Here is an 11,631-nt window from a genome sequence, read left to right as displayed (position 1 = left end):
TTGAGTGCTTAGTAAGATTGACATTCAACTCTGACGTGCCTTGTGTTCAAATAGTTGTTGGTTCATAGTTCAAACGCCTGATGTATCACAATTCTAACAGCATTTTTGGTTAGAACCTTGTACTTGTAATTTTCATAGGAGATACCTCCTAAAGGAAAAAAGGAAGTAATGCATTTCTCAGGTATATACAGATCATAAGTTTTAGTGGGAAGCAGCTGCACAATCTGTCATGCAATTGATTTTTAACCTGCAAAATACTTGTAAATTGCAAGATTTCCATCTTCTTTATTAGGACTGTTTTTAAAGACTGCTATTTTGCTGTCAACTTTATTAGGACTGTTTTTAAAGACTGCTATTTTATTGTCAATATACAGGCAATTCTCAGAATGTCAACATTCATCATCACAAGGACTTGTAAACCAAACCATAGCACGGGCAATATAATATTCCTTAAATTAGATGGCTCCAGCAGCCTATGGTTTTGCTCTCTCAGGTTTCATCAATTCCTCAGTTCTAACTCTGATACATGCACTTGGCTGCCTCTTGCAGGTGTGACTTCCCTGCAGACGCTTCAGAGCCCCGACAACTCGGTCCAGCAAGATTTCTACACAAATCAAATCACAGATTTTCTCACCCTCAAAGCAGCAACTGTCTGAATGAAGATCCCCGCCTTCCATTTGCATATGCAGCATCGAGCATTTTTTTGTAACAGATAAGGAAACACAACGGATAGTTTTGTTTTTCACTGTTGTGTAATCATGAGATATCTTCATGTGAACATCAGTCATCCACAGATCATGAGGATGCCAAGAATCTGCTACTATTACTTATTATAGTGCCGAGTGCAAAGTATACTGGATGATTACCTGATCGTTTATTTTATCACAAGGAGCATTTTTTTCTTACTGCAATTTTTAATAAGAATTAATCCTTATATGGAAGTATCTTTTCTCAATACACCATATCAACAACTAAAAATTGCACGGTTTCACATCACATTGGAATTGGAACTCACTGAATTACAGGACCAATACTCCTATGACCACAAGCACTTGGGAGTCATTGCAAGGGGGTTTGATTTGTTAGCAAACCATAAAACAAACTTTGGCCAGACTTCTCGAAGCAGCTTCCACTCCTCTCTCTGTTCGGTTGTTTTCATGTGCATCCTGAAATAAAGCCGTGGCGTTAGCACGGGCACTATACTAGTCTATAGTAATTTCCCACTCTATGTACTCATCAGCACCCATACCATCATAAGTCGGTGGATACGAACAACCTGTCATTGTTAGAATCAAACAAGAAAACACACAAGTATGTATTTTCCTATCAGCTACTATAGGATGTGGACAAGGAAAAACAAGGCACTCAACTCTCAAGCGTCTTACCACGGTCTTACAAGTGTTCTTACCAAAGCAACAGACGGTGCAATCGATCGGTGACTATGATACCATTGTAGCTTGAGTGTAATAGTTGCAAGGCGAACCTATACTTGGTTAGAAGAAAGTGGAGCTTGGACAGGCACAATATAGTAGCAAGGAATAGCAATATTCACAACTGAATAGCAAAGCTGAATAAGTATCCCAAGTACTTGTCTTAGTTGCTGGCCTACTCATGTTCTAAGTACCAGATGTATCAAGTGATGTGAACAGTAGGAATATGATTAGGAACAAGGCAGCAATCAGCACACACAAACACAGCTCAAATGGCGCTCTCTATGTGCTCCTCTAGATATTGTACCTCTTTTGCCCCTCTCTTTTTTCTATTTTTTTGGGCTATCGTTGTTTTTTGGGAAATTTTGACTTTTTCTTTTTATTTTTTTTTGATATTTTTCCTTCACTTAGGAGCACAAAAGAAGTAACCACTGAAAATATGAGCTTAAACAAGTAAAAGGCGTGGCCTGTGGAAATTTTAGAAGACGTGCTCAAAATCGACAAAAAGCTTGTGACCACGAAAAGAGGATCTTGTGACCAGTTTTTGACCAAAAATTTTTTCTGATCGATTTTGATATATGGAACCAAGACTGATTCGGACCCCCGCAACCGTTACACCACTGCTCCGTTGGTTATTAACCACGCGAACGCGATTGACCTTGCCGAGAAGGCTTTTTTGCAAGCGAATTGAGAACACAAGCAAGAACGGGATGAACACAATCTGAAATTGCAAATAAATATGAGGCTTATGAAAACAAGGACTTCAAGTCTTTATTCGAAAGGACTAATCGCCACAAGCGAACAAGATCAAGAACTGGGGCCCTGGTTCATAGCAAGCAGCCTTGGCGGCATAGTTGCAGCAAAATAATGTCTGTTTCACTAGAAAATCAAGAACTAAACAAAACCCAGACCCTAAGGAGAGCGACGGCTGCTAATTATAGAGTCTTGGGCATCACCCCCCTAGACACGCCCTCTAATGGGCCCAAACACGATACACGGTCCAACAGACCAAAAGACGGTGTCGCAGCACCCTGGCAGATTTTGGATGCTAAATTGTTTCGATCATTCCTGTTGATTCCAGAGAGATTTTGATGTGAGACCACTTGGATTGGCTTCCTTATTAAATTAGCTTTCCATCCCTATGTCGATCATCAAAAACAGAGTCCAGATGCGTCTTCGGTGACCAGTTTAAGGTAGACTGGTTCTGGAACCCGAGACGGGCTCGAACTTGAGTTGCTTTGGGCCTCCACCTCGGGGACTCGAACCAAATTAGCCTCTGACCTCCTTCTTGACTTGGACACCCTTGCTGGCCTCCTACCCCTCCATACCATGTGCCAAACATGGTCATATGCATGGGTGTCATGGCATCATCAGAACACCCGCACCCCGTCAAGACCGTGCCGCACAAGCTTTCCGAAGCTCCTCCTCGATGACCACCACCTTCTTCCTCTCCTTATAGGCGCAACCCCACGACCAACTTTCTTGCTTCTCCAGCCTCTCATCGGTGAACGCCAGGGAATGGTGCCTCCGCTGGATTCCTGATGTAAAACCACTCCCCATGCCACCCCCGGTGGAGTCGCAGGGGAGGTATGCGGGATACAAGCCTCCCGCGCTCGGTTTCCTCTACAAGGCGAAACCTCCCACTGTTGCGATCTCAGCCAGATTCCCCACCGTCAAGGCTCTCCTAGAGAATAGCCGCCAGAAGAAATCTGTGTGCGGCTCCATCCCGAGGAAAGCCTCGTAGACGGTGACGAAGTCGGCGATGTGCAGCACCCCCGTTGGATTAAGGTGCTGCAACTCCAGACCCCACTCATTGAGGAGCCCATGCAGGAACCAGTGCGCGGGGTACCCTAACCCACGCTCATGGAAGGTAAGAAAGGACACCACCTCACTAGGCCGAGGTTGTGGGAACTCCTCCCTCCTAGGAACCCTCTAGTGCGCCACCTCCTTTGATGGTAGGAACCCCTTTGCAATGAAGGCCTTCAACACTGACTCCCTCATGGTGGACGACCTCCAGTCTAACATTTCACTCCAGGATCACAAAAGGATTGGTGAGTTCTTCTCTTTTCCCTCGCTCTCTCCCCTTTCTTTCCTAGAAACCACTATGGCTCTCAAGAACGCTCACGACAAGAAGGAAGAGGAAAGGAGGCGGCAGATGAGGAACAGGCAAAAGAACAGGGCGAAAACCCTCTCCCTTCTCCTACTTAAGGAAAAGGGAACAATAGTTAGGGAAGGGTGCACCGATTAGGGAAGGCAAAACAACGGAGCAAAAAACTCTCTCTTTCCCATTTAATGCAGATGAGACGCGCCTTGACCGATGAGACACGCCATGACCGATGAGACGTGCCCTGCTCGACGGAACGGCTCCTAATCGGATGGGACATGGCCTGGGCATGGCCCACCACTACCGCATGACCAACCACTACCACCACCGAGCACAAGAACCAAAGCGCCACCGCACGTGGGCGACTCCCCGCTTCCCCAGGCCAGACCTAGAAAAACCCAAAACAAGATCTCTGCCAGTAGAGACCATCGGGCTTCCTAAGTCGATCGAACGGCTTAGAAAAACACACCGAGAGATAGGTAGGAAGCAAAGGGATGCCCCACATAGGCCATGCCAACTCCGTCATGAACGACAAGCACGGGTCCCGGTCAGACGTTTCCGACTAAAGCTCTCCAAAACGCCGTCACTCAAGTCGTCAAGGTAAAAACTACCAACCCCCTCTTTTTCTTCATAAATCATTTCATACATCCAAACACGCATTCATTCCATACGCCCGTGCCTCCTAGACGATTTGGGCCCTGAACCGCCCGGGGGCTCGGGAACTAAGCATTGCACGTGCAGCGAAATGCATCACAATGCTCCATGTTGCGTCACGAAGCGACGGTTGCCTCATTCGACATGAGCAACCAACAGAGCCAGGGAGAAAAACACAGATGAGCCCCATGCGGCCCTTGCCCAGTCTGGCAGACAGGGTCATCTCAACCTTCTCCTTCCATCCTGAACCTCTTGCCAAGCCCATAGAATCTCCATCAAGGGGAGGCCGTTAGGCCACCCGGGTCGGTCTCCTAAACAACCCAGGCATCTGCTGGGTTGCAGGTAAAGGAGCAGTGGAATGTCACAAGAGGGCTATGCCGACCCCATCATGAATGACAGACCCAGATTCCACTCGATCATACCCATTAGCGAACTCACCAAGCATGTCACTCGAGCTCGAGCGATTGGGACAAGCAACAAAACTCAGCCCCTCCGGTTGTGAGGAACTGAGGATGGGGTAACGCACATAACTCACACCGACCCCTACTAAGGCCCAACAAGGCTTGGGGGCTCAAGACACAAAAAGCCTAGGTCTATGACCCCGAACTCACCCCTTCCAACTACCCTCCAAACACCTAGGTCTGCAACCCCGATCTCGCCCCATCCGGCTACGCTCTGACTACGCTCCAAACACCTGGATCTATGACCCTGATCTTGCCCCATCCAGCTACGCTCCAACTGCGCTCCAAAACAACCTGGATCTATGACCCTAATCTCGCCCCATCTGGCTATGCTCTAACTGCACTCCAAACGCCTGGGTCTACAACCCCGATCTCGCCCCATCTAGCTATGCTCCGACTGCGCTCTAAAAACTACCTAGGTTTGCAACCCCGATCTCGCCCCATTAGGATCCGCGAGCACCGCCCTATCACCTTGCATGATCCCTAAACTAACAAACTAACTGCCTCGGCTGCGTAGGCTGCACCGAGGCTAGGATCCGTGAGCACCACCTTGTCGCCTCGCCTGATCCCTGAACTAATGAACTAACTACCTCGCTCGATCCCACGGCGCGCACCGATGCCAGGATCCGCGAGCTCCGTCTCATTCGATCCCCATGCCTAACCGCCTCTGCTGCACAACGATGCCTTGGTTGACAAACTCTATCTCAACTAAAAACACACACAAACGCTCGCTACCAAACACCCCCAGACAGTTCTACCTGAACCGCCCAGGGCTCGGGGGCTACACCCGTGGATGCGCTCACGCGCACCCACCGACAAAACAAAAACCTCCCCCACTGACAACACATAAAACCCCCCAGATGGTTCTACCTGAACCACCCGAGGGCTCGGGGGCTACATCCGTAGGTGCACTTGCACGCACCCGCCGTCAAGACAAAAATATATTTGTTGCCACCAATGCTAGTATATGTTGTTTGCCCAAACAAATCAATATGCAACAACTCAAATGCCTTAGATGTGCTCATGATGCTCTTCTTAGGATGAGTGTTACCAACTTGCTTTCCAGCTTGACATGCATTACATAGCTTATCTTTATCAAATGTAACATCTTTCAAGCCTCTAACCAGATCATGCTTAACCAATTTGTTCAATTGCTTCATTCCAATATGACCAAGACTTCTATGCCATAACCAACCCATTATAGACTTAGTGAACAAACATGTTGACACCAAGTATAGATTCTCATATCTAAAGCCTTTGAAGATCAAGTTAGAGCCATCTACACTTATGATCTCTACATTGTCCACACCAAATATGCACTTGAAACCAAGATCACACAATTGAGCTACCGACAATAGGTTGAAGTTCAAGCTCTACTAGTAGCACATTGGAAATGCTCAAATCATTAGATATTGCAATCTTACCAAGCCCTTTGACCTTGCCTTTGTCATTATCATACTGCTAGAAATATCCACTTCTATGACGAAAATCTTAATTATGAATCCAAAAGCTTCATCAAAGAGCACTTTTTATGATGAATATTTCTATTTCGTCATAGATCAATGGTGATGATCCTGCAACCCTCCCTTTCTATGATGAAATCAGGCATCGTCACAAAAAACATCATAGAAGAGCATAGCGTTTCATCACAGATCACCCACGCGACTCATCTATGACAATCTCCTTTAAAACTACAATGAACACGGCTTCATCATTGAACTAATTACACATATGTGAGGAACAATATTCAATCTGTAATGAATAGCTTCATCATAGATCTCCACTCAGCACTTTCTCCATCGGACATGTACCTATGGGACCTATAGTTACTCATCCATGACACTTGCAATTCGTCATAAAAGTCTCCGCTCAATCCTTTCTCCATGCGATGTGTACCTGTGGGACCCTTCTCCATCTAACGTGTACCTATGGGACCTATAGTTACTCATTTGTGACACTTGCAATTCATCATAAAAGTCTTCGCTCGGTCCTTTCTCTATCCGATGAGTACCTATGGGACCCTTCAGCATCTGACCTATGGGACCCAACGGCTTACGTGTCACATGTACCTGTGGGACTGTTCTCCATCTCCATCTGACCTATGGGGCCCGACGGCTTGCGTGTCACATGTACTTGTGGGACCATCCATCCTGTGGGACCCAATGGCTCATGTGTCACATGTACCTGTGGGACCTTTCTCCATCTTCATCCGACCTATGGGACCTAACGGCTTGCGTGTCACTTGTACCTTTTGTGCCACCGGGGTCTAATAAATTCAAAAAAACCTCAATGCCTAGGAGTCAAACCCAAGACCTGAAGGAAGGAATGCATGGTCTTTACCACTGCGCTAGATGCCTAGTTGTATTGACATGTCTTTGGAGTCATTATAGTATTGGCTACGGCAAACTCGCCCTTAGGCGTTTACGTTGGCTCGGTTGGCACAACTAACTGGTTGAGAAGGTGGAGGAGGTGATGGCCGAGAGGTGCACGCGAGCAATCAGATAATGGCACAGTGGCAGCAGCAAGTGAGCTCGGTGGAGGTGCAGCGGCGATGGCGCAGCGCTATGGTTCCACTCTAGAGCGGCAAGAGCGGGAGCGAGAGCGAGGCAGCGAGTGTGAGCGCGAGTGAGAGAGAGAGCAGCGTCACATGGTTTTGCTACCCGCCCTAGCCTAACGTGTGGGCCCGACGCTAGCAGATAGCCTCCATGTGGTGGCCGTGGCCGGACGCCGGTTGGCCATGACGCGCGTGCGGCACTGGTTCAGACACCACTGAACCTGACTAATGAAGCAAGTTCAAGTGATCAGTCCTCCTAATCCGTGGCGATTTAGTAAAAACTTCCTTAATAAAAATTGTAGAGCTACGTGAGTACTACAAGATTGCTTAAAGGAGTTTTGTCTAATTCGCAATGGTTTTCAAACTACAAAGCTCTAAAGTGAGCTACCTTGAAACTAAAATCGGCATTCTACACTTAGAAAAATTTTAAGTCACAAAACAACATTTTGTTGATACTTGTGAGCTCTATTTAACTATGTTAGACACTGAATTAGCTCATGACCCTTAAATAAATTTTGTTACCCATGATGTGAAGTACAACTTTTATTTAGGTCCCACAGCCATGCAAATAATCTAAACTACTTTCAACTTTGGTCAAACTAGCATCATGAAAATGGCATTACAAAGTAAACCAACACTTAGAAGCAAAATTGGCTTAAGTCATGAATATAAACATTGTTCCAAATATCATTCTAGATGTGTCTAAGGTATTTTGGTGACCTCACAACCATCTCATGCATTGGTCACTTATGATCACAAGCATAATTAAGTATATGAGCAACATCACATGTGATAAAGGGAAGGTAAATGAAATGAAACTTCATATGCTCATGCTCATGAATGCTTTGATGATGCTTGTGCTCATGAAATGCAAATGCCAAATGCATTGCTTGACACTTGGATGTTACTGCCCCTCCCCCTTATAGAAATCTCATCTCGAGATTTGAAAGACCTACCATTCTTCATAAAAAGCAGGATGGACTTCACGTAAGTAATCCTCCCGTCCCCAAGGGCATCATGTTCACTATGGTTATTCCACACCACCTTGTAGAATTGAATGACTTTGCTCTAGGTTACTCTTTTTGTTTGTTCTAACACTCGGATTGGTTTCTCTTCATAAATCAAATCCGATTGGAGCTTAATGTTGGTGGGTGCAATGGCTTCCTCAGGTATGCGAAGGCATCTTTTTAGCTGAGAAACATGAAAGACATCGGATATAGCACTCATCTTTGGGGGAAGTTGTAACTTGTAGGCGACAATTCCCTTTCACTCAATAATCTGGTACGGCCCTACATATCTAGGTGCAAGCTTCCTTTTCACTCCAAATCTCTGCACACCTTTCATGGGTGAAATTTTTAAGTACACATATTCTCCCACTTCAAAGGTTAGTGGTCTTCTTCTCTTATCAGCATAATTTTTTTTGCCTAGACTGAGCTGCTTTCATATGCTATTGAATAATGCATACTTGCTCTTCAACTTCGGTGACAAAGTCAATGCCATAATATCTTCTTTCTCTAGGCTCAATCTAATTCAAGGGAGTTCTACATTTCTGACCGTACAAGGCTTCAAAAGGAGCCATCTTGATGCTTTCTTGATAACTATTGTTGTGGGAAAACTCGGCTAAAGGTAGCCACTTTCCCATGAACCCTCAGAGGATATAACACAAGCTCTCAACATGTCTTCTAAGATTTGGTTCACTCACTCGGTCTATCCTAAAGTTTATGGATGATATGCTAAACTTCTGATTAGTTTAGTTCCTAAGGCCTAGTGCAAGTGTTCCCAGAGGTGAGCTATAAACTGTGGCCCCTGATCTGAGATTATGTTCCTTAGTACTCCATGTAGTCTCATGATCTGAGAAACATACAGCTTAGCGTACCTCCTAGTGTGATACGTTGTGTTAACCAGTACAAAATGTGCTGACTTGGTGAGACGATCTACAATGACCCATATAGAATCATGACCTTATTGTGTTAGCGGGAGGCCGTAATAAAGTTCATACTTTTTTCCTCCCATTTCTAGCCTAGAATAGATAAAGGTTGCAGTAATACAACGGATTTCAAATGAATAGCCTTGACTCTACTGCAATTATCACACCTAGCGACATAGGCGGTGATCTCTTTCTTCATCTTGGTCCACCAAAAATGGGTTTTCAAATCTTGATACATTTTGCTACTACCCGGATGGATAGACAACTTGGATGAATGAGCTTAATCTAAAATTGGATTTCTAAGTTCTCGGTCTTTTAGTACCACAAGTCAGTCCTCAAACCATAGCACACTTCTTTCATCCAACCTAAAATGATTGGTTTCCTGTTCTTTCATCTTTCGCTTGATGTGGAACACACCAACATCTATCTTCTGCAGTTCTATGATTTTGCTCTCAAGTGAGCAACTGACGGTGATATTGTGCAGCACAATAGGATGTAACAAATTAAATCCATCTTCCAACAAGGCTTTGAAGGTGTTACAATGAGATTTCCAGATTAAGTGCATCTGCTACAACATTGGCTTTTCTGGATGGTAGTGCACTTCCAAATTATAGTCCTTGATCAGCCCTAACCATCTATGTTGTCTCATGTTCAGCTCAGGTTGAGTGAAGATGTATTTGAGACTTTTGTGGTCAGTGTATATGTGACATATGTTTCCCAACAAATAATGTCTCCATATCTTCAATGCTTGAACAACTACGGTGAGCTCTAAATCATGGGTGGGATAGTTGACTTCATGCTTTCTCAATTGCCGAGAAGCATAGGTAATAACTTGGCCTTCTTGCATGAGCACACACCCCAAACCTGTACCTAATGCATCACAGAACACATCAAAAGGCTTCTGAATGTCAGGTTGAGCTAAAACCAGAGCGGTAGTTAACAAGGTCCTTAGGGTGTGAAAAGCAGCTTCACACTCTAACATCCAATTAAACTTCTCATCCTTCTAGAGTGGTCTGGTCATGGGCTTAGCTATCCTAGAAAAATCAGGAATGAAACGATGATAGTAGCCTACTAGCCCTAGAAAACTCTGAACTTCATGAACCGAAGTCGGTGTCTTCCAATCCATGACCTCTTGTACTTTAGATGGGTCTATAGAAATTCCATCTTTAGATAAGATGTGACCCAAGAAAGGTACTTTCTTCAACTAGAATTCATAGACTACTGGAATATCGCATAGGGTAGTGGCTTGAATAGCACAAGACAAGTTTTGGAGATCAAAACTTTAGGGAAGTGGTACTAGAAAAGCATTACTCCCCTTTGGTTCTCTCAACATAATTGTTCGAGTGGATGTGTCAATGAGAACTCCATGATCACTCATCCATCTCATGCCTAAGATCACATCTATGGCTAATCTAGGCATTACTTCAGATCCATTGTGTACTCCCTCTCTTGTATAGAGATGAGCACATCTCTGACTATTTGATTTGTAGAGATAGTAGCCCCAGCTGAACTTATACTATAACCACCCTTGTCTACCTCAATTATCTTTTGATCATACTTAGATGCAACTGCTTGGATCATAAATGAATGAGAAGCTCCAGAATCAAATAAAACAATGGCGGGATGTTTGTTAACAAGAAACATACTGGCGGTGACAACTTCTCCTGCGAGAATTTCTTCCACGGCTGTATAATGCATGTATCTAGGACGTGCTTTTGGATTGGCCTATTTTCTGATTACCCTGGTTTTGACTGCCATTCTTCTTGGGATGGGGGCACTCCTTGGACCAATGACCTAGCTGATTGTAGTTAAAGCATGGCTGGTTGTTCCTTGGTCCTACTGAGCTTCCTTGGCCTGCATTGCCCTTAGGTATGGCAATGGTGAATGCTCTGTGAAATGTCTTATAGGGGCAATTGGCTTGGGCTTTTGGCTAAGGAGGCCTATACTTAGGCGCTAGTGGACCGAACTGTGGCGTGGCTACCACTAGAGCTCTAGACTAAGATGACCCTGAGGCACCTACCTCAGCTGCTCTTTTGTAGCCCTTTGTTGCTACGTGCAAGTTGCTCTGGTTCTCCTAGGTTAAGGCATCACTGACAAACTCATTATATGTGGTAAACCTTGAGTTGGCCATAGTCTTCATTAGCTTAGTGCCATGGCCTATCTTGAAACTTTCTATTTTCTTCTCCTCTATGTTGACAAACTCTAGGGCATATCTAGAAAGATTGTTAAAGGCATGCATGTACTAGGTAAGGGTTTTGGTCCCTTGAGTAAGTCTCATGAACTTGGCGGCTTTCATGCACATTAGCCTTGGGGGAATGTGATGTCCCCTAAATGCTAACTTGAACTGTTCCTAGGTGACCTATGTGTTTGCTGGTAGAGAAGATAGGAAATGGGTCCACCATATCCCTGTTAGTCCCTATAGTTGATGGGACGCATATTCGGCCTTCATATGCTCTGTGACCCTCAACAGGCAGAACTTCTGCTCGATCGTGTTTAGCCAC

Source organism: Miscanthus floridulus, chromosome 13 (genome assembly GCF_019320115.1).
Source record: "Miscanthus floridulus cultivar M001 chromosome 13, ASM1932011v1, whole genome shotgun sequence".
Lineage (NCBI taxonomy): Eukaryota > Viridiplantae > Streptophyta > Magnoliopsida > Poales > Poaceae > Miscanthus > Miscanthus floridulus.
Note: the sequence above shows the minus strand (reverse complement) of the source record.